The sequence below is a fragment of the Sapajus apella genome, unplaced genomic scaffold (assembly GCF_009761245.1).
Source record: "Sapajus apella isolate SASKATOON/1434 unplaced genomic scaffold, GSC_monkey_1.0 scaffold124, whole genome shotgun sequence".
NCBI lineage: Eukaryota > Metazoa > Chordata > Mammalia > Primates > Cebidae > Sapajus > Sapajus apella.
Window position 1 is genome coordinate 1,436,665 of NW_022437064.1, and position 15,706 is coordinate 1,452,370.

The window sequence follows — 15,706 nt, forward strand, 5'->3', positions numbered from 1 at the left end:
TCACCCACACTGGGAGAGTCCTGAAGACATACCTTTCAACAAGACTTTGAGAAATAGATTTGTGAGGGGAAATCACAGTTTCCCTGAAGAGCTCTGTGATTGCTCTTTTCTGTAAGCCAGATCTTACAGTGGGCACCACAGTCACTCAATTGGAAAACTTAAAAGCAATGGCAGTAATTGAATCCCACAGTGGCAGGGGCCAAGTGCCAACACTCAACCCAAAGGCAAGGTGGATGTTGTTACCATAATGGAAAGCAGAGGCAAAGCGACAATTCAAATAGTCTGACTCTTACTGTGGAGTTGGCTTGTTAGCTATTGTTCTCCTAGAAGTGAAATAAATAGAAAAACTATCAAATTCTTACCTAATGTGTATGAGCAGAAAACTTTCACGTCAAGGGAACACAAGCCAAACGCGAATCATAAAAACAGAGAATTACAGCCCCTCAGTCAGTTCCAAGACTTGAGCCAATTTACTGACCCCAAACTCTTTGAATGGAGAAGCCAGGTCCTCTCCAAGAAAGACCCAATAGTTACAAAAAAAAAATTTATACTATTAATCTTTCTTCTGCCCTTCCCCGGAGGGACCTATAGCCTTTTACCATGGTAACTGCATTGGGAAAATGAAAATAATCGGACCTTTTGGGGACTACTGGACACTGGCTCTGAATTAACATTCATTCAGGAGAACTGACGTGTCACTGTGGCCCTCTAGTTAGAGTAGGGGTGTATGGAGGTCAGGTGATCAGTGGAGTTTTAGCTCCATTTCATCTCACAGTGGGTCCCCAAAACCAACCTATGATTATTTCCCCAGTTCCAGATGCATAATTGAAATAGACACACTTAGCAGCTGGCAGAATACCTACATTGGTTCTCTGAGCTGTTTGGTGAGGGCTATTATGGTGGAAAAGGCCAAATGGAAGACATTAGAGCTGCCTCTACCTAGGAGACAGTAAATCAAAAATGATACCGTGTCCTTGGATGGATGGCAGAGAATTGTGTCATGATCAAAAAGTTGAAAGATGCAAGGTTGGTGATCGAACCACATCCCCGTTAAACTATCCTATTTGACTTGTGCAGAAGAAAGATGGATCCTGGAGAATGACAGTGGTTTATCATATGTTTCATCAGTGGTGACTCAAATTGCAGCTGTATCAGATGTTGTTTCTTTGCCTGAGTGAATTAACACATCACCTGCCTCATGGAATATAGCTATTGATCAGGCAAATGCCTTTTTCCCCATACCTGTCTATAAGACCCACCAGAAACAATTTTCTTTCAACTGTCAGGGCCAGAAATATATCTTTGCTGTCCTACCTCAGGAGTATATCAGCTCTGTAGTTCTAAATCATACTTTAGTTTGCAGGGATCCTGATTGCCTTCTACTTCCACAGATATCACACTGGCCTGTTGCATTGATGACATTATGCTGATTGGGCCCAGTGAGCACAAAGCAGCAACTACTCTGGACTTATTGGTGACATCTGTGTGTTTAGCTGGAATATAAATCCAACTACAATTTATAGGTTTCCTGCCCTAGTGAAATTTCTGGTGGTCCAATGGTATAGCACATGGTGAGTTAGCCCTTCTGAGGTAGAAGATAAGTTGCTGCATCAGACCCCTCTTAGAACCAAGAAAGAGGCACAATGCCCAGCAGGCGTATTTAGATTTTTTTTTAAGGCAATACCTTCCCTATTTCAGTTTGTTACTACTGCCCACCTACCTAGTGACTCAAAAAGCTGCTAGTTTTGAGTAGAGTCTAGAAATAAAAGAAGGCTCTTCCACAGGTTCAGGCTGCTGTAAAAGGTTCTCTGTCACTTGGCCTGTATAATTTATCAGTTTCAATGGTACTTGAGGTGTCAGTGGCAGATAGGGATGCTGGCTGGAACCCTTGGCAGGCTTTCATAGGTGAATCACAGGGAAGGTCTTTAGGATTTGGGGCACAAGGCCCTGCCACCATCTGCAGATTGCTGTTCTCTTTTTGAAAGACAGCTCTTGGCCTGCTCTAAGTCCTTAGTATAAACGGAACACTTGACCATGGGTTGCTAAGCTACCATGCAGTTTGAGCTGCCTATCATAAACTGGGTATTATCTATAGACTCATCAAGCCATAAAGTTGGGCATGCACAGAGGTACTACATTATCAAGTGGAAGTGGTATATGTATATGATAGGTACCGAGTAGGTCCTGAAGGCCCAGTAGGTCATGTGAAGAAGTGGCCCAATTGTTCACGGTTTCTTCTGCTATGCTGCTTTCTCTCTCCCAGACTGCACCTTTAGCTTCATGGAACCTATTCCATGATCACTCGGCAGAGAAAAAGACTAGGGCCTGATTTACATAATATCCAGGTACCACTTGAAAGTGGAGAGCTGCAGCACTACAGGCCCTTTCTAAAACATCCCTGAAGGAGAGTGGTAAAAGGATATCTTCTCTGTAAACAGAACTTTGAGCAGTATACATGCTTGTGCACTTTGCATGAAAGGAGAAACGGCCAGTCATGCAATTATATACTGATTTGTGGGCAATAGCCAATGGTTTGACCAGATGATCAGAGACTTGAAGGAACATGTCTGGAAAACTGGTAGCAAATAAATTTGGGGAATACTATGTAGATAGACTTCTCTGAATTGGCAAAAGATGCTAAGATATTTCTGTCCCTTGCGAACCCTAGAGGAGGACTTTAATAACCAAGTGGATAGGATGACGGATTCTGTGGACACCAATCAGCCTCTTTCCACAGCCATTCCTGTCATTGCCCAGTGGGCTCATCAACAAAGTGGCATTGTGGCACGGATGAAAGTTATGCATGGGTTCAGCCACACGGACTTCCACTCACCAAGGCCAACCTGGCTATGACCACCTGTGAGTGCTTGATCTGCCAGCAGCAGAGATCAACACTGAATTTCCGACATGGCATCATTCACTGGGGTGATCACCTACCAATCTGGTGGCAGATTGATTGTATTGAATCAATCTACACTTCCTCAAAGCAAGGAGTAGCATTTTGTCCTTAATGGAATAGACACTTACTCAAGATAGGGATTTTCCTTCCCTGTATGCAAGGTTTCTGGAAAAACTACCATCATGGACCTAAAGAATGCCTTCTGTACTACTGTGCTATTGTGCAGAACATTACTTCTAACAAAGAAATTCACTTCGCAGCCAAAAGAAAGTGTGACATGAGCTCATGTACATAGAATTCACCAATCTTACCAAGTTTCCTATAATCCTGAAGCAGCTGGTTTAATAGAATGGTGGGATAGCCTTTTGAACTCACATTTAAAGTGCCAGGTAGGTGAGAGTCTTTTGCAGGACTGGGGCAACATCCTCCAGAAATCTGTATATTCTCTAATAAACATCCTATGTATGGCACTGTTTCTTCCATATCCAGGATTTATGTCAGGGAGTCAAGGGGTGGGGAATAGTACTACTTACCCTTACCCTTAGTGACCCAAAAGCAAAATTTCTGCTGCCTGTTCCTACAACTCTATGCTCTACTGGCCTAGAAATCTTCTCTCCAGAGAGAGGAACGCTGCCACCAGAAGACACAACAATGAATCCATTGTCTGAAAGTTAAGACTGACACCTGGTCAACTAGAGTTCCTCATGCATCTGAGTCAACAGGCTAAGAAGGAAGTTACAGTACTGGTTAGGGTGACTGATCCAGATTACCCAGGGGAAATTGGACTACTACTGCAGAATGGTAAGAAACGGTATGTTTGGAATACAGATGATCCCTCACTGTATCTCTTATTATTACCATATCCCATGATTAAAGTTAATAGGAAATTACAACAACCGAATCCAGGCAGGACTATAACTGGTTCAGACACTTCAGGGATGAAGATTTGGGTTGCCCTACCAGGTAAAGAACTATGACCAGTTGAGAAGTTTGCTGAAGGCAAAGGGAATACAGAATGGGTAGTGAAAAAAGGTAGTTATAAATACCAACAATGACCATGTGACCAGTTATAGAAATAAAAACTGTGTCATGAGTAATTTCTTCCACATTTTGTTAAAAATACATTTGTGTGTATATAGACATGTGCTAAGTGTATCAGTCAGAGTTCTCTAGGGGAACAGAACTAATAGGGAGTTTACTAAGTTGTATTGACTCTCACAATCACAAGGTGATGTCCCATAATAGGCCATCTGCAAGCTAGGATCAAGGAAGCCAGTCCACATCACAAAAGCTCAGAAGTGAGGAAGCCAACAGTGCAGCCTTCAGTCTGTGATCAAGGTTCGAGACTCCCTAAGCTTAAGAACTTGGAGTCTGATGTTTGAGTGCAGGAAACATCCAGCATGGAGAAAGATGTGGGCCAAAGACTCAGCCAGTCTAGTCTTTTCATATTCTTCTGCCTACTTTTATTCTAGCCACACTGGCAGCTGATTAGATTGTGCCCACTCAGATTGAAGGTGAGTCTGCCTCTCCAAGTCCACTGACTCAAATGTTACTTTCCTTTGGCAACACCCTCACAGAAACACCCAGGAACAATACTTTGCATCATTCAATCCAATCAAGTTGACACTCAATATTAACCATCATATTAAGCAAATGTGTTTGGTTTTATTCCTCTCATTTCTTTATCATGTAATGTAAAATATGTTGATTAAATATCAGTATTTATATATAGTAATGTATTGCTTAACAACTGGGATATGTTCTGAGAAATGTGTCCTTGTGTGATTTTGTAATTGTGTGAACATCACAGAGTGTACTTACACAAACCTACACAGCATAGCCTACTATATTCCTAGGCTATATGATATAGCCTATTGCTCCTATGTTATGAACATATATAGCATGTTACTGTACTGAATACTGCAGGCAATTGTAACAAAATGATAAATATTTGTGTATCTAAACATATATAATTATAGAGATGGTATTATAATCTTACAGGACCACCATCATATATGTGTTTCGTTGTTGGCCACAACCTCATTTCCTATACATGACTTATTGTTAATTTTACTTTATAGTATTTAAGTTATTGCATATCAAGGGAAGAGGAAACATCACCCAGAGACCTAATCATCTCTTCTGGGGAAGGGATTAAAGCAAATTGTTTAAGCTTAAAAACAGAAGAGGTAATTAAATATCATTAGGGAGCCTTCTGAGAGCAAAGTAGGTTTTGGAGTTTGCTCCTTTATGTTGGGGATTATTTCCATAGTGAGGCAGATTCCACAGGGAGGCAATAATAGGCACATTATTTCCATAGAGAGATAACGGCAGGTAGAATGAGAAAATGGCTGTGAGTTACTTCGAAACTTTGCACTTTCATTATTTAAGTAGCTTCAGTTGTTGTGGGGTTGTTTAAAGTTTTATCAGAATTCATGTACGAGTATGAATTTTTGTATGCACATCATAGTCATTTTGAAGTAGCTTACGTAAAGTGGGGTATTTTAATAGACTTAATAATGAGATATGTAACTAATCTATGAAAAAAGAATGATGTACCTGGCCCTTGGAGAAACAGAAATAAAAATTCTTCCCTGCTTTTTTTTCCTTCTTCTATAAAAATTCCCTCAAAAAGTTTAAAACATGTTTAAACTGAGGCAAACTGAGTAACATTAGGCGTTGTTTTATCTGGTATCAAATTAAAGAAAAATAATCAGGCAGAAATATTTATAGCAGCATTATTTTTATAGTCAAAAAGTAGAAACAACTCAAATGTCTATCAATTGATGAATGGGTAGACAAATGTGATACAAACATACAATAAATATATTCATCAACAAAAAAGAATGAAGTATAGTACTGATACCTGCTACAACATGAAAATGTTAGACAAAGTAAAAGAGTTATAAAATATTACATAAAAGAGCCTGAGTGTTTTACTCACACCTCCAGCATACCACTGCTGCCCTAGAGAGAAGAGGTCATACCAACAGCAAGAATTTAGCTGCAAATAGAGGCCCTACATAGAGCCTTGGCCCTCCGAAAACAACCAGAAATGAAGCCAACTAACTATACTAAAATTATACCACAGTTCAAAGAACACCAATCCTTTTAGATGCGAAAGGATCAGAGCAAGAACTCTGGCAATTCAAAAAGCCAGAGTGTCCCCTTACCTACAAATGAATTCATTAATTCCCCAGCAATGATTCTTAATTAGTCAGAAATGACTAAGGTAAGAGACAGAATTCAGAATCTGGATGGCAAGTAAACTCATTGAGATTCAGGAGAAAGTTAAAACCTAATCAGGTGTGTTAGTCTGTTTTCACACTGCTGATAAAGACATGCCCTAAGCCGGGAAGAAAAAGAGATTTAATGGACTTACAGTTCCACATGACTGGGGAGGCCTCATGACCATGGTGGAAGGCAGGGGAAAGCAAGTCACATCTTACACAGATGGCAATAGGCAAAGAGAGCTTGTTCAGAGAAAACTCCCCCCATTAAAACCACCATATCTCATGATACCCACTCACCACCATAGGAACAGCACAGGAAAAAACCACCCCCATGATTCAACCACCTCCTACAGGGTTCTTCCCACAACACATGGGAATCCAAGATGAAATTTGGGTGGGGACACAGCCAAATTATATCATCAAGGAATCTAAGGACTCCAGTAAAATGATCCAATAGGAGAAGGACAAAGGAGCCATTTTAAGAAAGAACGAAAGTGACCTTCTAGAACTAAAAACCTCAATACAATAATTCCATCATACAATTGAAAGTATTAACAGCAGAATAGACCAAGTTGAGAAAATAGTCTCTGAGCTTGGAGATCAGTTCTTCAAATAAACTCAAACACGAATTAAGAAAAAATAATTTTTAAAAGTGAACACGACCTTGAAGAAATATGAGATTATGAAAAGACCAAATCTATGACTCAATGACATTCCTGAGAGAGAAAGAGAGAGAACAAACAAATCAGAAATATATGTTTAAAAATATAGTCCATGAAAATTTCCCTAATTTTGCTAGAGACGTGTACATGCAAATAAAAAAAATACTGGTAAGAGAACACCAGCAAGATCCTATACAAAATCATCATCCCCAAGGCACATAGGCATCAAATTAACCAAAGGTAAATGCAAAAGGAAAAAACAAAAACAAAAACAAAAACAAAAACTGAAACGCAGCTAGAGAGAAGGGTCAAGTCACATCCAAAGGGAACCTCATCAGAATAGTGGCAGAACTTTCAGCAGAAACCTTACAAGCCAGAAGAAATTAGGGGCCTATTCTCAGCACCCTTAAAGAGAAGAAGCTCCAAGCAAGAATTTCATAACGCACCAAACCAAGCTTCATAAGTAATGGAGAAATAAAATTCTTCTCAGACAAACAAATGCTCAGGGAATACATTTTATCTAGACCAGCCTTACAAGAAATCTTTACAGAAGTATTAAACATGGAACTGAAAAAATGACACTGGCTACAAAAACACACCAAAGCACATAATCCACAAGCACTATAAAACAGTCACATAATCAAGTCTATACAATAGACAGCTAACAATAAGATGACAGGATCAAAATCTTGCCTATCATACTAACCCTGAATGTAAATGGGCTAAACACCCCACTTAAAAGACTTAGAGTAGCAATCTGTATAGAAATCCAAGACCCAACTATCTGCTGTCTTAAAGAGACCCATCTCACATGTAATGACACCATACACTCAAAAGTAAATGGATGAAGTAAGCTCTATCATGTAAATGAAAACAAAACAAAACAAAAGCATGGGTCACTAATCTTATAAGACATTTTAAACAAACAAAAATTAAGAGACAGTATGTAATGATAAAATTTATAATACAACATGTACACTTAGTTAAATGTAACTATATAGGAACTAAATATATATGCACTCCTAAATATATATGCACTCAACATTGGAGCACCTAGATTCATAAAAATGTGCTTGGCCTATGAAAAGACTTAGACAAGTGCACAATAATAGAGGGAGACTGGAACACCCTACTAAGTGTAAAATAAATTGAGGCAGAAAACTAGCAAATTCTGCACTTAAACTCAATACTTGATCAATTGGACCTAAAAGACATCTATAGAAAACTCCACCCAACAACCCTAAAATATATATTATTTTCATCTGCACATGAAATATATTGTAAAATGGCGCACATGCTTGGTCCTAAAGCAAGTCTGAATAAATTCAAAAAGTTGAAATCATACCAAGCATACTTTTGGGCCACAATGCAATAGAAATAAAAATCAATATCAGGAAAATCTCTCAAAACTATATAAATTCAAGGAAATTAAATGACTTACTCCAGAATAACTCATAAGTGAACATTGAAATTATGGAAAAAGTTATTTAAAAAGGCTTCAAAATTAATGAAAATAGGGACAGAAACTACCAAAGTCTTTTTGTGGGAGGCAGTTAAAGCAGCATTAAGGGGAAAGTTTATAGCACTAAACTGCCTTCATCAAGAACTTAGAAAGATCTCAACAATCTAATTTTACACCTAAAGGACCCAGATAAATGAAAAAATCTACCCCAAACCTAGCAGAAAAAGTGAAACAACTAAAATTAAAGAAGAACTGAATGAGCTGCAAAAATCTATATGAAAAATAAGTGAAAGCAAAAGTCAGTTTTTCAGAAAATATTAACAGAGTTGATGGAACACTAGCTAGATTAGCAAAGAAAAAGAAAAAAAAAACATGGTTCAAATAAGTACAATCAGAAATGATAAAGATGGCATTAAAACTGATTCCACAGAAATACAAAAGATCCTCAGAGAATACTATGAACAACTCTATGCACACAAATTTGAAAATCCAGAGGAAATCAATAAATTACTGGAAACACACAATCTCCCATGATTGTGTCAGGAAGGGATTGAATCTCTGCATAGACAAATATCAAGTCCTGAAATTCAATCAGCAATTAAAAATCCCCCAGCCAAATATAGCCCTGGACCAGACAGACTCAGTTAAAATTTACAGATGTGCAAAGATGAAATGGTACCTATCCTACTGAAACTATCATAAAAGCTTGAGAAGGAGGGACTCCTTCCTAACTCATTATATGAAGCCTGCATCAACCTAATACCAAAATCTGACAGAGACACAATAAATAAGAAAACTACAGGCTAATATAATAAAAAAAAACATTATAAACATAGATTAAAAAATTTCAACAATGTACTAACAAACCAAATCCAGTACCACACCAAAAAGATAATATAGCACAACCAAGTAGGCTTTATTCCTGGGATGCAAGTCTGGTTCAACATATGTAAATTAATAAAAGCAATCCATAACATAAATAGAATTAAAAATAACAACTAAAATTACCTCAACAGATGTGGAAAAATTTTTCAATAAAATCCAACAACTCTAAATAATAAAAACACTCAAGAAACTAGGTATCAAAGGACTCCCAAAATACCTCAGAATAATAAGAGCCATTTATGACACATGGATAGCCAACACCATACTGAACAGGTAAAAGCTGGAAGCATTCCCCTTGAGACTGGAATAAGACAAGGATGCCCACTCTCACCATTCCTATTCAACACAGTACTGGTAGTCCTAGTCAGAGCAATTAGGCAAGAGAAAGAAATAAAAGACATCTAAATAGGAAGATAGGAAGTTAAATTATCTCTCTTTGCTGATATATGATTTTATATCTAAAAAACCACAAAGAATTTGCCAAAAAAACACTAGAAGTTATAAATGACTTTAGCAAGGTTTCAGGATACAAACTCAATGTGCAAAATCCAGTAGCACTTCTTTTTTTTTTTTTTTTTTTTTTTTTTTAAGACGGAGTTTCGCTCTTGTTACCCAGGCTGGAGTGCAATGGCACGATCTCGGCTCACCGCAACCTCCACCTCCTGGGTTCAGGCAATTCTCCTGCCTCAGCCTCCTGAGTAGCTGGGATTACAGGCACGCGTCACCATGCCCAGCTAATTTTTTGTATCTTTAGTAGAGACGGGGTTTCACCATGTTGACCAGGATGGTCTCGATCTCTTGACCTCGTGATCCACCTGCCTCGGCCTCCCAAAGTGCTGGGATTACAGGCTTGAGCCACCGCACCCAGCCAGCACTTCTATACTCCAATAATGTTCAGGCTGAGAGTCAAATCAAGAACATAATCCCATTTGCAATATCCACAAAGAAAATGAAATATCTAGGAATACAGCTAACCAAGGAGGGAAAGATCTCTTCAAGGAGAACTACAAACACTGCTGAAAGAAACTGGAGATGACACAAATAAATGAGAAAATATGCCCTACTCATGGATTTGGAGAACCGGTATTATTAAAATGGCCATACTGGACTTTATCTCAGACACCCAAGGATGATTCAGCATACACAAATTAATCAATGTGATACAACATATCAACATAACAAAGGATAAAAACCATACGATTATTTCAATTGATGATGAAAAATATTTGATAAAATTTATCATTTCATCATGATAAAAACACTAAAAAAAAACTAGGATTAGAAGGAACATACCTCAATATAATAAAAGCAATAAATGACAGATCCACAGCTAGTATCATAATGAATGAGGAAAAATTGGAAAACTTTCCTCTAAGATCCAGAACATAACAAAGATGGCCACTTGTGCCATTATTATTCAGCATAGTACTGGAAGTCCTAGATAGAGCAATCACACAAGGGAAAGAAATAAAAGTCATCCATATTGGAAAGGGAGAAGTCAAATTATCCTTGTTTGCAGATAAAAATCCTATGTTTGGAAAAACGTGAAGACTCCACCAAAAAAACTATTAGAAATGACAAATTCAGTAAAATCACAAGATACAAATTAACATACAGAAATCCATAGCATTCCTATATGCCAACAGTGAACAATCTGAAAGAAATAAAAAAAGTAATCCCATTTACAATAGGCACAAATAAATACCTAGGCATTAACCAAATAAGTGAAAAATTTTCACAGTAAAAACTATAAACACTGATGAAAAAATTGAATAGGACACAAAAAATGGAACAATAGTCCATTTTTATGAATTGAAAGAATTAATGGAGTTAAAATGTTTGTATTAACCAAATAAATCTATAGATTCAATGTATCCCTTCTAAAATACCAATGACATTCTTTACAGAATTTTAAAAATATATAAACTCTAAAGTTTATATAAAACCACAAAAGATCCAGAATATCCAGAGCTATTCTAAGCAAAAAGAACAAGACTGGAAGAATCACATTACCTGACTTCAAAATATACTACAGAGCTATAGTAAGCAAAACTGCATGGTACTAGCATAAAAACAGATGCATTGAACAGTGGAACAGAATAGAGAGCCCAAAAACAAATCCATGCACTCACAGTGAACTCATTTTTGACAAAGATGCCAGGAATATAAAAAAGACAGTCTCTTCAAAATGCTGCTGGAAAAACTAGATATTCCTATGCAGAAGATTGAAATGACACTCCTGTCTCTCACCATGTCAAAAAATCAAATTAAGGTGGATTAAATAAGTAAATCTAAGACACAAAACTTTGAAAAAAACTAGAAGAAAACATCAGGGAATCTCTCCAGAACATTAATCTGGGCAATAATTTATTGAGTAATACACCACAAGCACAGGCAACCAAGGCAAAATAGACAGATGGGATCACATTAAGTTAAAAAGCTTCTACACAGCAAAGGAAACAGTCAACAAAGTGAAGTGACAGCCCACAGAATGGAAGAAAATATTTGAAAACTACCTATATGACAAGGAATTAATAATCAGAATACATAAGGAGCTCAAACAACACTATGGGAATAAGTCTAATAATCCAATGAGAAAATGGGCAGATGATTTGAATAGATATTTCTCATAAGAAGACATACAAATGGAAAACAGACATATGAAATGTGTTCAACATCATTATCAGAGAAATGCAAATCAAAACTACAATGAGATATCATCTCACCCAGTTAGAATGGCTTATATCCAAAAGACAGGCAATAACAAATGCTGGTGAGGATGTGGAGAAAAGGGAACCTTCACTCGCTATTGGTGGGAATGTAAATTAGTATAATTACCTTGGATAACAGGTTGGAAGTTCCTCAAAAATCTATAGATAGAGGTACTATGTGATCCAGCAATCTCAATTCTAGGTATATACCCAAATTAAAGGAAATCAGTATGTCAAAGAGATATCTGCCCTCACATGTTTGTTGCAGCACTTATCACAATACCCAAGATTTGGAAATAATCTAAGTGCCCATCAACAGATGAATAGATAACAAAAGTGTAGCACTTATACACAATGTAGTACTATTCAGCCATATAAAAATGACATCCTCATCTGCAACAACATAAGTGGAACTGGAGGTCCTTATGTAAGTAAAATAAGTCTGGCACAAAAAGACAAAGGCACAGAAATTGCATGTTCTTACTTGCTTGTGTGAGCTAAAAACCAAAACAATTGAACTCATGGAGATAGAAAGTAGAAGGACGGGTACCAGAGGCTGAGAAGTGTAGCAGAGAGGATTGGGAGGAGATGGGGACAGTTAATGGATACAAAAGAATAAAAGGAATGAATAAGACTTGGTATTTGATAGCTTAACAGCATGGCTATAGTCAATAATAACCTAATTGTACTTATTAAAATAACTAAAGAGAACGGGATTGTTTGTAATACAAACGAGAAATACTTGAGGGAACTGATACCCCATTTTACATGACGTGAATATTACACATTGCATTCCTGTATCAAAATATCTCATATATCTCATAAATATATATACCTATTATATACCCCCCAAAATTAAAAAAATTAAGAGTTGAAAGCTAACATAGAGGGGAAAAAAAAGGCCATATTGCCCAAAGAAATTATAGATTCAACACCATTTCTACTAAACTACCAACACCATTCTTCACAGAATTAGGAAAAACTATTCTAAAATTCATATGGTACCAACAAAGAGCCCAAACAGGCAAAGCAATCCTAAGCAAAAAATACCAAAGCTGGAGGCAACTCATTATCTGACTTCAAACACTGTAGGGCTATACCAACCAAAACAGCATGGTACTAGTACAAAAACAGACACAAAGACTGAAGGAACAGAGTAAAAAACTCAGAAATAAAACCTCACACTTAAAACATACTTATCTGATCCTTGACACGGTTGACAATAAGATACAATGAGAAAAGGACTTTATTTAATAAATACTGCTAGGATAACTGGATAGGTATATGCAGAAGGTTGAAACTGTGCCCTCACCTATAGTTTTCTTGACATCATCCTTTGCAAAGAATTTTTGCTCAAGTTCCCAAAAGCAATTGCAACAAAAACAAAAATTGACAAGTGGGACTAATTAAACTAAAGAACTTCTGCACAGCAAGAAAGAATATAGATACACAGACAATCTATCTACAGAACAAAATAAAATATTTGCAAACTATGCCTCTGGCAAGAATTTACCATCCAGAATCTATAAGAAGTTTAAACTAATCAACAAGCAAAAAACAACCCCATAAAAATGGGCAAAGGACATGAACAGACACTTCACAAAAGACATACAATTGGCCAAAATCATGAGAAAATGTTCATCACCACTAATCATCAGAGAATAGCAAATCAAAACCACAATGAGATACCATCTCATACCAGTCAGAATGCTTATTATTAAAAAGTCAAAAATGAACAGATGCTGGTGAGGTTGCAGAGAAAAGGGAATGCTTATACACTGTTAATGGGAATGGGAATGTAAATTAGCTCAGCCACTGTGGAAAGCAGTTTGCAGATTTCTCAAAGAACGTAGAAGAGAGCTATCATTCAACTCAGCAATCCTATTACTGAGTGTGTATCAAAAGGAAAATAGAGCATGATACCAAAAAGTCACATGTACTTGTATGTGCATTGCCATGCTATTCACAGTAGCAAAGACATGGAATCAAGAGCCCATCAATGGTGAATTAAGTAAAGAATCTGTGGTACATATACACCATGGAATACTACCCAGCCATAAAAAAAGAATGTAATCTTGTCCTTTGCAGCAACATACATGGATCTGGAGTTCATAATCCCAAGTGAATTAACACAGGAACAGAAAACCAAATACTGGATGTTCTCTCTTGTAAGTGGGAGCTAAACATTGAGAACCCATGGGCAAAAACATGAGAACAATAGACACTGTGGATGACTATAGGGGAATAGAGGGAAGGGGAAATGGGTTGAAAAACTACCTATTAGGTACTATGCTCACTACCTGAGTGCAATATACCCATGTAACAAACCTGCACATGTACCCCTTGAATCTAAAATGAAAGCTGAAAAAAATTCATGAGGAAAGACTTTAATTGATCTAGATTGATCCAAAAACCAATCTTTTCCATTGGAAGAGGTGATGTGAAGCATGTTGATTTATCTTGCTGGGTCAAGTGTTCATCTTTGGGACCATCAACAATGATTGTATTAGAGGGATAAGATATACTGGAAGATGGCCTCATAAACCCAGAGCACATAAATTAGGAGAAAAATATTTTTCCAGTAAAAAATTTATCATATACAGAAAAAAGAGAGAAGAAGCTGTAAGACTATACCAACCAGATTTAAAAATAGGTTTGCACTATAAGACAACAACTAGAAAAGCCCAGATATGACTCCAGCAGTTGATTCAAGGAATTCATATTGTGGCATACTGCATAGACACCTCTGCAGTTGTATTACTCAACTCTAGCTCCTGGGAATCTTGGCTAGTGACGCCTCACAACTGTGTTCTCTTCATAAATTGCCCTTGACAAAAGCAGCTACCTTGCTCAGGGTTACTTACTTTCCAGTGAGGCAATCTACATCCAATAAGTTAATATGGGACAACAACTGCTAGGTCCCTTACCCAATTGAGATAATTCTGAAAGGTCAAGAACCCTCCAAAGCATGGCCTGTCGTCTATTGCAACTGCTGCTTTGCTCAACTTTTCCCTTTGCCCCGTACTACTTCCTTCATCCTTTACATGTGCTGTTCCTGAGAATATTTCTCAAAATATTTCCTGCATGTAAAGATCAGAATTTGTTTCCCAGGGAACTTGCAACAGTTGGTAGCAGGTGTACTATTAGGAAGCAGACTCTATAATAAGATTTGGAGCTGCATCCCACTCCAGTCAGTTGGCCTTCAGGACATCATTGCTGGCACTGATAGCTCCTGGCATATGTTTCAGTGTCATTGATATAACTTTTTACAGTGGTGAACGAGGATAGGATGCCAAATGGAAAGAAATGAATTGATAGATCCAGTAACACAGGCATATGAGAGGTTTGAGGAAAATGGTGTTAATAAGGACTATGGGATTGAATGGCAATGGTAAGGGCCATTACTTCATGGAGAAAGAAAACAAATGGCTAAGGGTGAGTAATCACCAATGTAAACCAAATTATGAAAGTGATCCTCCTTGGCAGCAAATACAAAATAAAGGGATTCTCTCTCCCTATAGCTGGAGTTCAGAAAAGGCTAAAAGATCAGGTCCAAGACTTAATTTTATAGGTATCAGAGCTCTAGAGAAGTTCAATTTCTCAACCACAGTGAGCCTGCTATGCCAGGATCAGGGCCCTAATTGAAAGAGAATAGATCCTGAAACTTTGGATGGTGATGATATCTGAGTCACTGGGTCTATGCACTTGAAAGCTTTTTATGCCCAGATTTCTCCAAATTCTGTGACTGAAGGACACCTCTTCCCCATGTGAAATGCCAGCACTTCCTCCTTGCTTAACACCAATGCAGAAGCTCGTGCCTTATAAGAATAAATGTACCTTCCCTCCTCAGTTCT